The 15,130-nt window shown below is 39.4% G+C and overlaps 1 non-coding gene across 1 annotated transcript; it reads right to left on the bottom strand.

Annotated features, from left to right (window-relative positions):
• Positions 1-11,263: 11,263 nt before the first annotated feature.
• LOC122003231 lies at positions 11,264-11,369 on the bottom strand. Its single transcript, XR_006117884.1, has one exon. It is a non-coding gene; the product is annotated as a small nucleolar RNA R71 (small nucleolar RNA).
• Positions 11,370-15,130: the final 3,761 nt, after the last annotated feature.

The following is a 15,130-nucleotide window of genomic DNA, read 5'->3' as shown; positions in this document are numbered from 1 at the left end:
TGATTTAGATCTAATCTAATCGTGGGGTGCATCATGTGCACGATTTAGATCTAATCTAATCGCTAGGCATTAATTAACTACTTAATTAAACATGCATCACATACATATAAGCAATTAATTAAATTATTTTGTGATTGTGTCATGGCCCTACTATGATCTTCTCAAGCCAATGAGAAGATCGGATGGTCAACCTAAGGTCAACAGCTTCTCAAGCTTCTTCCTTTGAACACCTTGTGTTGTTCGCGCCCTCCTCGTAACTCCGTCTCGTGTGGACCTTCCACCGCTTCAAAATTACATTACAATTTTGAAACTCGAGTTACATTCGAGTCTAAATCTAATTTATAACCAGAATATAAGAGAAAGGCACGACGCGTAGGCCGTGAAAATAAAATAAAAATAAAATAAATACAGCACGCACATCACATAACGGCACGCAGGCCGTATTATAAATTACAACACATTTCCAAATCCAATTTGGGTCGTTTGGGCCATGACTATCACAAAATTAATATATAATTCAAAATTATATATTTATATAATTTTATGTAATTTTTTATATAATTTTACAGATTTTATGAGTAAATTTTTCCCGGCAGTCCCGATTAGCGATTTCGTGCGCAATCGCGGAGCAAATCCCCTTGCGGGGTTAGGGGCAGTACCCCTACCCGCGATCTAACCATCGAGAGTTGATCCTAAGCGATCCAAGAGCGCCTTAGCCCGCTGTCCCAAAAATTTTGGGGTGAAACTTTGCCGTTTTAAAAAATTCTTCTCGGTAGTCGAAGCCTACAACTGCCGAAACACTTGTGCTTCGCTTCTACGAGAAAAATACCCTTAAAAACTCTAAAAACTAAAAAATTAAAGAATATCACAGAACTGAATTTTTGTCATAAAAACAAAAACTAAACTCGTACAAGCTTCGCACGTGGCTCTGATACCACTGTTGGATTTTTCAGGCCACGAAAACTGCTTTTCGCGTCGCGGAAACCCCGAATCACCCATGCCACTGGATCTCGTGCGAAGGATAGATTTCAAAATCATGAGTACGAGTTTCAAACTATGATCTACAGTAGATCCACAAGGGTAAAACATTTTATACCTTTGAAGCGTGCCCTCGCAAATCCCGCTCGTCCAACGGTACGCCGGATCTCGAAGTTGTCAACGTAGACAACTCTCTAGTGATATCCACACGAACAAGAAGTGTTCTCTAACACTCAAGGATGGAGAAGAGAGCACCACAAGTGTGCTAGCACTCTCTAGGGCTGTCGGGTAGGATTGGAAGAAGAAGAAAGGAAAAGAAGAGAACACACTCCTCTAAAATCTCTATGTGACTTTTACTAACCTTTCTTCTTGGATTAGATTCACTCTCCTTTCTTCTCCCTTTCTTGAAACCCACGACCAAGAGAAGAGAAGGAGCAAGAAGAGAGCTTAGGAGGAGGAAGATCACTTGAATGAGAGTTACTCTTGCAAAATGAAACTCTTTTTCATCTAATTAAGTGGTTTGTAACCTCCATGGGATACCAAGAGTCACAACTCTTGGTAACTCCCATGAGGTGGCACTTCACTTAAGTAACCATGATGATGTGGAGCATCATCATTGGTCCACTTAATGCCAACTCACCAATGAGGTGGCATAAAGTCAAGTCAAACTTGACTCTTCATCTTCCTCTCAAGTCAAGTCAAACTTGACTTAATCTCTCTCATGGTTGATCTAATCCAACCATTTAATTCAAGCCAATTTAATATAATGAATCTAATTCATTTAATTAAATTGATTCAATGAGTCATAATCTAAATTAGACTCATTGAACACATGAATCAACTTGAGTCCAACTCAATTAGCCCAATTAGGATTACTCTTAATCCAATTTGATTCATCAAATGAATCTAATCCTCTTGGTTCATCATATGAACCTAATCTCCATCCACTTGTTCTTTGTGTGTGACCCAATAGGTTCTTGTAACGTTGGCAATGCCCCTAAACTCATTTAGAAACATAAGTAATGAGCGGTATCTAGCAATACATCATTACTACCCAAGTTACAAGAATGTTGAGATCCAACATCACCTTGTGACTACTAATTGTGACACCTCACACTATATGACAAGTGTCCTTCTATCCTAGACATCTAGATTGATCAATGTGAGGCATAGACCGTGTCATCCTCTAATCAATCTAAATCTTGAACTCCAAGTAGACTCACTCAATCAAATGAGCTCAATATCTCATATTGACTCATTTGGGCATGGCCATGCACTTCGTGGTCTCACTCTATCAAGAATACCGATGTCTCTCCCGTCATATAGGAGGGATAGATCCCATCTACATCACTAACATCCCTCCGCATAATTTGTTACATACCCAGTATTCGCCTTTATAGTCCACCCAGTTACGGGTGACGTTTGACGAAACTAAAGTACATAACTCCTTATGTAGGGAACCATGGTGACTTCAGGTCTAAGGACTAGTAGTCATACTAATAGCCACATGAGAAAGTATATGACACTCATATAATGATCCATGATACTTTCTCATGGCGGGTCATTCAGTATACATTCTCCAATGCCTACCCATGTGTCAACTTGATATCTCTATATCCATGACTTGTGAGATCAAGTCATCGAGTTGACCTACATGCTAGTCTTGTTACATTAACATTGTCCCTGAATGTTAATACTCGACTAGGAATGATTAAGAGTAGTGTTCCCTATACCATCTCACTATCGGTTCAACTAACCGATTGATATAGGTGAGAACCTTCTACTCAAGGGCGTTATTATACTTAATTTATTTGGCACCAATACAAGTAAGTATAATAACCAAAAACCAAATGCCTTTATTTATATAGAATATGATACAACAAGTCCAAAATACAATCATCAAATGATTGGCTCTAGGGCTCTAGCTAACAGAATGATTAAGAGTAGTGTTCCTATATCATCTCACTATCGGTTCAACTAACCGATTGATATAGGTGAGAACTATCTACTCTAGGACGTTATTATACTTAGTTTATTTGGCACCAATACAAGTAAGTATAATAACCAAAAACTAAATGTCTTTATTTATATAGAATATGATACAACAAGTCCAAAATACAATCATCAAATGATTGGCTCTAGGGCTCTAGCTAACACATAGAGGATGAGCCTACCACCTATCAGGAAGCTGTGATGAGACCAGATTCCGAGAAATGGCTAGAGGCCATGAGATCCGAGATGGAATCCATGTACACCAACCACGTATGGACTTTGGTTGATCCACCTGAAGGGGTAAAACCCATTGGGTGTAAGTTGGTTTTTAAGAGAAAGACTGACATGGATGGACTTATATATAAGGGTCGCTTGGTATCTAAAGGTTTCAAGAAGATTCATGGTATTGACTATGATGAAACCTTTTCTCCAGTAGCGATGTTTAAGTCCATTCGGATCATGCTTGCTATTGCAGCTTACCATGACTATGAGATATGGCAGATGGATGTTAAAAGTGCGTTTCTGAATGGAAACCTATTCGAGGATGTGTACATGACTCAACCTGAGGGTTTTGTTGATCCAGAGCATACTAGCAGAGTATGCAAGCTGCATAAGTCCATTTATGGACTAAAGCAAGCTTCTTGGAGCTGAAATCTTCGATTCGATGATGCTATCAAATAGTTTGATTTCATCAAGAATGAAGATGAGCCTTGTGTCTACAAGAAGGTTGTAGGGGATATAGTTGTCTTCCTCATATTGTATGTGGATGACATACTGCTCATTGGGAAGGACATCCCTATGCTTCAGTCTGTCAAGACCTGGCTAGGGAGTTGCTTCTTAATGAAGGACTTAGGTGAGGCATCCCACATTCTAGGGATACAGATCTATAGAGATAGATCTAAGAGATTGCTTGGCCTAAGTCAAAGTACATATATTGACAAGGTACTCCTTCGGTTTGCCATGCAGAAATCCAAGAAGGGATTTCTGCCGATGTCACATGGCGTGAGTCTTTCGAATACTCAAGGTCCCTCTTCTAGAGAGGAGAGAGACCACATGGATCAGATCCCTTATGCCTCAGCCATAGGATCTATCATGTACGCCATGCTTTGTACTCGACCTGATGTCTCGTATGCTTTAAGCATGACGAGCAGATACCAGTCAGATCCAGGTGAAAGTCACTGGATAGCGGTCAAGAATATTCTTAAGTACTTAAGAAGGACTAAAGAATATTTCTTGATATATGGAGGTAATGATGAGCTAGCTGTAAAGGGTTACAATGATGCTAGCTTCCAAACCGATCAGGATGATTACCGATCGCAGTCAGGGTTCGTATTTTGCATTAATGGTGGTGTTTTGAGCTGGAAGAGTTCGAAGCAGGACACAGTAGCTGATTTTACGACAGAGGCCGAGTACATTGCTGCATCAGAGGCAGCAAAGGAGGCAGTTTGGATCCGCAAGTTCATCATTGAACTTGGGGTGGTTCCCAGTATCGCTGACCCTATTGAGCTCTATTGTGACAACAATGGAGCTATAGCACAGGCGAAGGAACCTCGCTCACACCAGCGGACCAAACACATACTACGGTGCTTCTATCTCATTCGAGAGATTATCGAGAGAGGAGATGTGAAGATATGCAGAGTACCTACAGAGGCTAACATCTCAGATCCCTTGACCAAGGCTTTGGCACAGAGGAAGCATGATGGTCACACTAGGTCATTGGGGCTTAAAGCCTACACTGATTGGCACTAGTGTTGGTGGGAGATTGTTAGTTAGAGCCCTAGAGCCAATCATTTGATGATTGTATTATGGACTTGTTATATCATATTCTTATATAAATAAAGGCATTTATTGTTTAGGTTATTATACTTACTTGTATTGGTGCCAAATAAACTAAGTATAATAGCGTCCTTGAGTAGAAGGTTCTCACCTATATCAATCGGTTAGTTGAACCGATAGTGAGATGATATAGGGAACACTACTCTTAATTATTCCTAGTCGAGTATTAACATTCAGGGACAATGTTAATGCATTAAGACTAGCATGTAGGTCAACTCGATGACTTGATCTCACAAGTCATGGATTTAGAGATATCAAGTTGACACATGGGTATGTTGGAGTGTATACTGAAAGCCTAAGCTTTGTAAACATTCATTATGAATAAAGAATCACATTTGGTCAAATTGTCTACATTTAGTTGTAGTTGTTCAATTAATTTATACTGTAGATAACATAGTATGTGGTGCCACATGCAGAAGATGATGTTATCAGTACCTTATAAATTATAAACAGTAGCTCACGACCAAAATGGAAAGGAACAAACCATTAGAAGGTCGTAGTGTAATTAGGTATCAGTTTATCTTGACTGTATAATTACACTAGTACACTTAGAGTGTATTGAGTAGGACCATTTGAGGTCATTTCTTTTATACTGATTTTATAAAGAAACAAAGACCTCGGTTATTATGGAAGTGTGTGCTCTTAATCCTGATATAATAACAAGCACATATATTTGATACTTATTTCTTTAATTTATCAATGGGTGAGATTTAGTTCGATGAATCAATAAGCCCGATAAGTTGGGAAATGGTATCACTTATAGTGTGTGTTGTTGATTATAGAAGGAAACTGTGTTCTAGAGATACTAGGTTGATAATGTCCCCAAGAGGAGCTCATAAGGATTGTCATGTTAAACCCTGCAGGTGGACTTAGTCCAACATGACGATAAGGTTGAGTGGTACTACTCTTGGACTAAGATATTAATTAAATGAGTTGTCAGTAACTCACTTAATTAGTAGACATTCGATATCTTAAACACAGGGAGACTAACACACTCATAATAAGAAGGAGCCCAAAAATATAATTTGGGATTTGTGCGGTAGTTCAATAATAGTTCTCTAGTGGAATGAATTATTATTGATAAAATTAAGTTGTGTGTTCGGGGCGAACACGGGATGCTTAATTTTATCGGGAGACCAAAACCAATTCCTCCTCTCGGTCCCTATCGTAGCCTCTTATTTATAGAATACTATACCCACCTATACCCACCTTCTATACCCACCAATAGGGGGCCGGCCAAGCTAGCTTGGGAACCAAGCTAGGGCCGGCCTAGGTATAAGATTAGGTTGCCGGCCCTAGATTGAACCCAAGCTAGTTGGGGCCGGCCAAATTAAATTAAAAAAGAAATTTAATTTAATTTTTTATTATGTGGAAGATATAATTTATTAAAGAGAATTAAAATTAAAATATCTCTCTTGTAAAAGATCTACAATAGATTAAAGAAAGAGATTAGATCTCTTTAAAAATTATTCACATGTTGTAAAATTAAAATTATAGAAATTTCTTTTTATCAACCATGAAGAGATTTTTGAAAAGAAATTTTAATTTTAAAATTTCCGGAAACAAATTAGGAAGTTTTAATTGTTGATTGAAACTTGTCCAATTTGTTCTTCATGATGTGGCCGACCACTTGAATTTAATTGGGGAAATTTTATTTTATTTTTCTCAATTAAATCATGTCAAGGAAATTAAGGAAATTTTATTGTAATTAAATTTCCTAATTTGCCTAGGCTAAGGAATATAAAAGAAGGGGTGAGGGTGCCTTCATGAGATACAACCTCTATTATTTCTCTCCCTCTTTTGTTCCTTGGTGTGGTCGGCCATCCTTTCCCTCTCTTCCTCTTGTGGTGGCCGAACCCCTCTCTTTCCTTGGAGCTCTTGTGGTGGCCGGATACTACTTGGAGAAGAAGAAGAAGAAGGAGAGGAAGCGAGCATCTCTTGGAGCTTGGTTAGTGTTTTGATTTTCTTGCTTGGTGAAGCTTCTTTCTTTGTGGCCGAACCTAGCTAGGAGGAGAAGAAGGTGGTTGGTGGTTTCTCATCTCGGAAGATCGTTGCCCACACAACATCCGAGGTTAGAAGAGGAATACGGTAGAAGATCAAGAGGTTATTCTACAAGGTATAACTAGTAATTTTTCTTTCCGCATCATACTAGTTATTTATGGAAATAATACCAAATACAAGAGGCTTACGTTCTAGTATTTCGAATATGTTTTTCGAAGTTGTGTTCTTTTGTTTTGTTTTTTTTCCTTGTGATTTGATTGTTCTTTTCGGTTAACCTAAAGTTATTTTAGGAAATTAAATATTAGATTTCTATAAAATGTTTTGTCTAGTCGGTGGTGGTTGCTGTTGGGTTTTTCGGGCCGTGAAAACCGCTTTTCGCGTCGCGGAAACCCCGAATCACCCAAGGCCAACGGATTCGTGCAAGGAAAAACAAAAATAAATACGAGTACGAGTTTGAAAAACCTTTTAGATCTACATGTTAAGAACTTTACCCTTGTTGCGTGCCTTTCGCGTTCCCGCTCGTCCAAGGAGTTGCCAGATCTCTAGACCGTCAAGCGTCGGTCCTCTAGAAGTATCCACACGGACACGTAGGTGGAGAAAACCTTACACAAAGGTGTGCTAGCACCTTGGTAAGATTCGGCCAAGGCAAGGAGGAGAGGGAGAGGGAGAGCTTGAGAGGAAGAAGAAGAAGATATACCACTTGAATGGAAAAATGAATTCCCAATTCAAACCAAAGTGGCCGGCCACTCTTCATTGTGTAACTCCCCATTAAATGCAATTAATGTGAAGTTATTATGAAAATGGCTTTGTAACTTCCATGAGGTGGCACCCATGATGATGTGGAACATCATTATTGGTCCACCTAATGCCAACTCACCAATGAGGTGGAAAAAGGTCAAGTCAAAATTGACCTTTGGTCTTCCTTCTTAAGTCAAGTCAAACTTGACACAATCTCTTCCATGGTTGATCTAATCTAACCGTTTTGATTCAAGCCAACTTAATATAATGAATCTAATTCATTTAATTAAATTGATTCAATGAGTCAAAATCTAAATTAGACTCATCGAACACATGAATCAACTTGAGTCGAACTCAAGTTAGCCCAATTAGGATTACTCTTAATCCAATTTGATTCATCAAATGAATCTAATCCTCTTGGTTCATCATATGAACCTAATCTCCATCTAATTGTCCTAAGTGTGTGACTCTATAGGTTCTTGTAACGTTGGCAATGCCCTAAACCCATTTAGGAGCATAAGTAATGAGAGGTATCTAGCAACACATCATTACTACCCAAGTTACAAGAATGTCGAGATCCGACATCACCTTGTGACTACTAATTGTGACTCCTCACAATATGTGACATTGTCCTTCTATCCTAGACATCTAGATTGATCAATATGAGGCATAGACCGTGTCATCCTCTAATCAATCTAAATCTTGAACTCCAAGTAGACTCACTCGATCAAATGAGCTCAAAATCTAATGTTGACTCATTAGGGCATGGCCATGCACTTAGTGGCTCACTCTATCAAGAATACCAATGTCGCTCCCGTCATATGGGAGGGATAGATCCCATCTACATCACTCACATCCCTCTACATAATTCGTTATATACCCAGTAATCGCCTTTATAGTCCACCCAGTTACGGGTGACGTTTGACGAAACCAAAGTACATAACTCCTTATGTAGGGATCCATAGTGACTTCAGGTCTAAGGACTAATCGTCATACTAATAGCCACATCAGAAAGTATATGACACTCATATAACGATCCATGATACTTTCTCATGGCGGGTCATTCAGTATACATTCTCCAAGGTATACCCATGTGTCAGCTTGATATCTCTATATCCATGACTTATGAGATCAAGTCATCGAGCTGACCTACATGCTAGTCTTATTGCATTAACATTGTCCCTGAATGTTAATACTCGACTAGGAATGATTTAGAGTAGTGTTCCCTATATCATCTCACTATCGATTCAACTAATCAATTGATATAGGTATGAACTTTCTACTCAAGGACGCTATTATACTTAGTCTATTTGGCACTATGATGTGCGTAGATTATATACTCTTTTATGCATGTTTTTACGCACATTTACATACTTTGAGCATGCTTGATCTATGCATTTTTATACTTCCAGCTTTCCTTTTAGCATATTTACTCTTTTGGTTCGGAGATCTGCTTTTTGTGCATTTTTTGTACACAGGAGTCGAAATTGGTGAAGATTATGCGTCCTCGGGCAAGCTTGGAAGTAATTGAAGGGAGAGATCATCAGGCCGTGTACCACACATGGCCGTGTAGTCTTAACAGGAAGGGAAGAGGACATGGCCGTGTGAATCTCACATGGCCGTGTCTTGATTTGAAGAAATCAGAGCAGATGCCTTACATGGCCGTGTGGATCTACACGGCCGAGTGAGGTTTCCAGAGGCCAAGCAGGTGGTGGCCGTGTGCTCTACATGGCCGTGTGAGGTTTCCAGAGGCCAAGCAGGTGGTGGCCGTGTGCACCACACGGCCGTGTAGCATTTCCAGAGAGCAGAAGGGTCCTGGCCGTCTGGAGTCACACGGCCGTGCAGCTTTGGTAGAGAAGGAACTGGACATGGCCGTGTGAATCTCACACGGCCGTGTCGAGGGGCCGTGTGGCGCCCGATTGCCTCCTCTATTTAAACCTTCCTTCATGAATTGAAAGGGGAGCTCTCCCCCTTTGGGAGAAGGCAAGATTTGGTGGTTTCCTCCCATTCTTGGGAGGATTTCTGGGCGATTCTAAGGGAGATCTTGACGATTTCGACTCCGGAGCGAGGATTGGATCCGAAGACGAGGCTTCTTCGTAGATAAGTTTTCTCTTTCTCCCTCTTCTTGGTTTCTTGGATTGGGGATTTAAGAAATGCTTGTAATCTTGATTTCTTGGGATTTTCTTCCTCGATTCATGGAGTAGATCTTGTATTCTAGGATTAAGGAAGTATTTGTATGATGGATTGATGTAATCTCTTATGGATTTGCCATTTGTCTTGTTTCAATGACATTGTCTTGCTTGTATCAATTAGATCTTGAATGATTAATGATGATTTCTGCTTAATTCTCATTCTTGATTGATTGTTTGGATTTCTTGTGGACTTCGTAGAGATAAACTCTCACTCGATCATCCGAGGGATCCACGTGACAGGTGCAAGCCCGTGTAAGGACGTTTGAGAGATAATTTTGAAGAGGAAATAGGATTATTCAAGAGAGTAGGATGGATTTCGTGATTAGTTTCTTGTATCTTGATAGATTAATAAGTTGTGGGCTTCTATGTTGATATCCGAGGAAGGCATAGTAATAGGTGCGCTTCTGTGTAAGGACAACGTAGGTTCACATCTAATTGATCATATTTAGATACATTTCTCGGTCCTTAGCTGGTTATCTATTGCAAGAGAGAACCGGCAACTTTCTACAAGTGTTTGACAATTGAGGGAAAAGAATTGGTGAACCATTTACATTCAAGAAATCTTACAAAGAAACCGAAGCTCCTAGAATCTCCTTTATCATAACCCAAAACACTAAACTCTTGTTTGTTAATCTTTAATATTAGATTTGTTTACCCTTACTTTGCATTTGAAACAATTGGATAGTTGTTTAGCTAATTCGCATTGAGACATTTCTAGTGCTTATTCCAGTCTCTGTGGATACGATAATCTTTTATATTACTTGCGACATTTCCGTACACTTGCGGAGCGTAACAAGTTTTTGGCGCCGTTGCCGGGGACTGCGCTATAACATTAGGAATTATCAATTGAGTTAGACTAAACTTAACATTTGTTTTCCTTTCATATTGCATAGTTGTAACTAATCATTAGATTTCTGTTTTTACTTTCTTGTATAACTTTTACTTCTTGTTAATTCTTTTTACAAATTCAATTCTGCATTTTTGATCCTTTTATTTTTCTTTTTCTGTTGAATTTTCATCTTCCATCTTGTTCTTGTGTATGCGAAGATCTAACTTTGCAGGGAAATTCTTTCCTTTTGACCCTGAGATTGACAGAACTTTCCATAAAAGAAGAATTCTGCAAAGGCAAATTGAAGAACAGGAACATTTGAACATGGCGAATAGACCACTCAAGAATTATGCAGCACCTTATGCAAGAGGTTTTCGATCTAGTATTTCAAGACCTTCAGTGGAAGCTAATAACTTTGAGATCAAACCCACAATTATATCTATGGTGCAGCAGAACCAATTTGGTGGAGGACCTCATGAAGACCCCAATCAACACTTAGAGGTCTTTTATGAAATATGTGGTACCATGAAAATGAATGGAGTTCCTTCATATGCAGTTAGATTATTATTATTTGGGTTTTCTCTAAGAGATAGGGCAAAGCAATGGCTGAATTCTTTGGCCCCTAATAGCATCACCACTTGGGAGCAGTGTGAGCAACAGTTTCTTGATAAATTCTATCCACCAAGCAAAACAGTTCATATGAGGAATTTAATTGCAAGCTTCAAGCAGACTGACTCAGAATCTCTTTTTGAAGCATGGGATAGATATAATAGTATGCTCAGACAATGCCCGCATCATGGGTTGGAAAGATGGTTAGTGTTGCACACTTTTTATAATGGTATCAACTATCATACCAAAGTGTCCCTTGATTCAGCTGCTGGAGGGGCACTTATGAACAAAAGTTTAGATGAAGCTGAAGAAATTATTGACAGTGTAGCACAAAATCATCATCAATGGGCAAATGAAAGAAGTGGTGGCTATTCTTCTGTAAAACCGACAATTAAAGCATCAGGGAAGTTTGATGTAGATGCAGTTACTCTTTTGTCTGCAAAATTGGACGCTCTTACAAAGAAATTTGAGAATATGGGGACTAGTGCTAATATGGTCAATGCTATTGGTACATCTTGTGAAGTATGTGGGAGTTCAGAGCACTCAAATGACTCATGTCCATTGGGAACTATCACTGCACAAATCAATCAACTGGAACAATGTGATGCAATCATGAGTTACAATCAAAGGCAGAACAACCCATACTCAAATACTTATAACCCTGGATGGAAGAGCCATCCCAATTTTTCTTACAGAAATAATCAAGATCAAGGACCATCTATGGGTGCATGACCAAATTTTCAAGCTGGGCAACAAAATTTTCAACATCCATCTTCTCAAGGCTTACCAAAGTCAAATATTGAAAAGATGCTTGAAGAAATTATCTCAAGTCAGAATGAAATGAAGCAAGATTTAGCAAAGCTCATTCAGAGAATGGATAATTCTGAAAAGCATCAAAAGATCCAGGATAGTCAAATTGCCCAAATAGCTTCCTCATCATCCAGAGCACCAGGACAACTTCCAGGAAAACTTGATGTGAATCCTATGGAGCATTGCAATAGAATTGAGCTTAGGAGCGGACGGACCTTGGGAGACCCCCAAGTGACTGCTCCAAAAGGGAAACAAAAAGAAGAAGAGCTCTCTCCTCTTATATCAAATCAGATTCAAGCTAATGAGGAGAGTACCATTGAGGTTGAAGAAACTCTTCCACTGAACTATCAGAGCAAAGCTGTCCCTTTTCCTCAGAGACTTACAATGCTCAAGAAAGATGAAGAATTTGGCAAGATTTTAGAAAAGGTTAAGAAAATTTGTGTAGAGGTACCTCTTATTGATGCTATTCTTCAAATGCCTAGATTTGCCAAATTCCTGAAGGATCTCATGTCAAACAAGAGAAGAAGAGGAGACGTTGAGACCATTGCGCTTAGTGAGGAATGTAGCGCTATTTTTGAGAAGAACACTTCCCCAAAACTAAAGGACCCAGGGAGCTTTTATATTCCTTGCAGCATAGGAAAAGAATTTTTTGAAAAAGCTTTTTGTGATTTGGGGGCAAGTGTTAGCCTCATTCCCTATTCAATTTGTAATAAATTAGGTCTCAAAAACATTAAACTTACTACTATGGCACTTCAACTTGCCGATCATTCCTGCAGGTACCCTTTGGGTATTATAGAAGATGTGCCAGTAGAGGTGGATGGGAATGTTATTCCCACAGCTTTTGTCGTGTTGGACATGGAAGAGGACCCTAGGATTCCTATCATATTAGGAAGACCTTTCCTTGCTACAGCTGGAGCTATAATTGATGTCAAAAATCATAAGCTTTCTTTGGTAATTGGTAAGGAAAGGTTGGAATATGATTTGTCTAATATCTCTAACCATGTCTCGTCTCTTTTAAGTGCTTGTAGCAGGACAAGCATTTATAAAATTGAGGAATGGAATTTCCATCCTCATGGAAGGCCACCAAACGAAGGAGACAATGTGGTGGAAGATGTTGGGAGAAGATCTCCCAACAAAAACGAAAAGTATATCTGTCCTCCAAGGGCGAGGAAAAGAAGTGAATGATCAAGTTTGGTCGAGCTAAAGACCTTAAACAAGCGCTTCTTGGGAGGCAACCCAAGGGTTCTTTTAGTCAGTTTTGATTTGTATTTTAATTTCTTTTAGTTTGATGCATTCTTTTGATTTTGTTTTTAGGTTAGGTGCAAAACAGAGCCCGGCCGTGTGCTATATACGGCCAGGCAAAAGTTGCAGAGAAGGGAAGTGCTTGGGCCGTGTCATCCAGACACGGCCGTGTAGGATTTCCCGAGGAGAAAAGGGCTTAGGCCATGTCTTAGACACGGCCCGTGTAAAGAATCCCGAGAAGAAAGATGGGGAGGTCGTGTCCCAGACACGGCCCGTGTCTGGAATCCAGAGAAGGAAGAGGGGGAGGCCGTGTGGATCTGCACGGCCCGTGTAGGGGAGCTATTAAAGTCTTCCTTCTACCTCACACGGCCAGATCTTGGCCGTGTCCTGCACATCCCCAACTCTCCAAAACATCTTTTTCTCTCCCAATCTCTTAAAAACTCCTCTCTAATCTCTCAAGATCTCTTAGATCCGGATTCTCCTCCTCACTTTTCATTCTCCTAACCTAAGAGCTTTGCTCTTTGAAGTTTTGTTCTTTGAGTTTCATTCTTCCAACCCTAGATAATTCTTCCCCTGTCTAAACTCATTAAGATGTCCAACATTTTGAAGAAACTTCGTAAAAGAGGTGGTGGATCCAGTGGGGAGAAAGAGGAGGAGCCATCAAGGGACAAAGGAAAACAACCAGTGAAAGGAAAAGGCAAAAGGACTTCACGCAACGATGGTAATGACAATGAATTCAATATTGTGTTTAGAAATGATGATCAAGTAACTAGATTTGCAATTCTTGTCAATAGAAAGATAGTGTGTACTAGATATATGGACCCAACTGTTCTTGATATGCTTGGAATTAGGGAAGATGTAGATTTGATGATTGGGTTTTTGGATTGGAGTGATATTATGTACACACATTTGCCTACATATCCTCGTCTTGTTTTGGAATTTTTAAGTTCATTGGATGTCCATTTTACTAATGAAGATGATTATTTTGGAAAAATCTCATTTAGACTAATGAATCAAGAATTTCTATGGACATTTAGTGACTTTAATTATTGTTTTGGATTAACCACCGGGAGCCCTCGTAGGTTTGATCCAAGGTTTAATTGGAATCATTTTTGGAATGTAATAACTGGATTAGATCAACCATATGAGCCTTCAAGAGCTAAGGCCTCCAATATGCAAAACCCCATCTTTAGGTATCTACATAGAGTCATGAGTAAAACTATTTTTGGTAGGGGAGAGAGTGATGGGGTAGTTAAAAAGGTAGAGCTTTATGCTTTATGGGCTATGTTTTATAAGGTTGAATTTGATTCTGGTTTTCATTTTGTTCAAACCTTATTAAGATCTGCTAGGGCATCATTGAGATCAATTGTTTTTGGTGGTTTGATTACCCGAATAGCTTATAATTTAAATCTTGATGTTGATGGGTTGGAAATAATTCATGGTAATGACATGATTGACATTGATGCATGTCTTGCTATGAAAATAATCGTTCGGGATGAGAATGGTTTCGCGTTTCCTAGGAGGAGTGGTTCTCCTTTACCCCTTCCTTTTCCTGAACGAACTACTATTCGTAACCCGGCTAATTGGGTAATTTCTAAGTTAGATTTTGAGGATAATCCTTCTATACCTGGAGACACTGAGCCACATCATGAGCCCTCGTCATTTGGACACCCGCAGCCTTCTAGTTTTATGGAGCCTGCTAGGCATTCTTTTGCATATGGCACGGGATCTTCTAGGTTTGATTTTTCAGATTTTCGTACGTCTCTAGAATCACTTCATGAGAAGCAAGATGCCCAACGAAAAATGTTGGAGGGTCGCTTCTCTTTATCTGATGATCAGTTTAGGGAGGTAGAAAATTATTTTCAGTTTACGAGGAATTTTCAAGGTCAAGTGGCTGAGTTTG

The sequence above is a fragment of the Zingiber officinale genome, chromosome 7A (genome assembly GCF_018446385.1).
Source record: "Zingiber officinale cultivar Zhangliang chromosome 7A, Zo_v1.1, whole genome shotgun sequence".
In the NCBI taxonomy this organism is placed as follows: Eukaryota; Viridiplantae; Streptophyta; class Magnoliopsida; order Zingiberales; family Zingiberaceae; genus Zingiber; species Zingiber officinale.
Note: the sequence above shows the minus strand (reverse complement) of the source record. Positions and strands in the feature narration are given on the sequence as shown.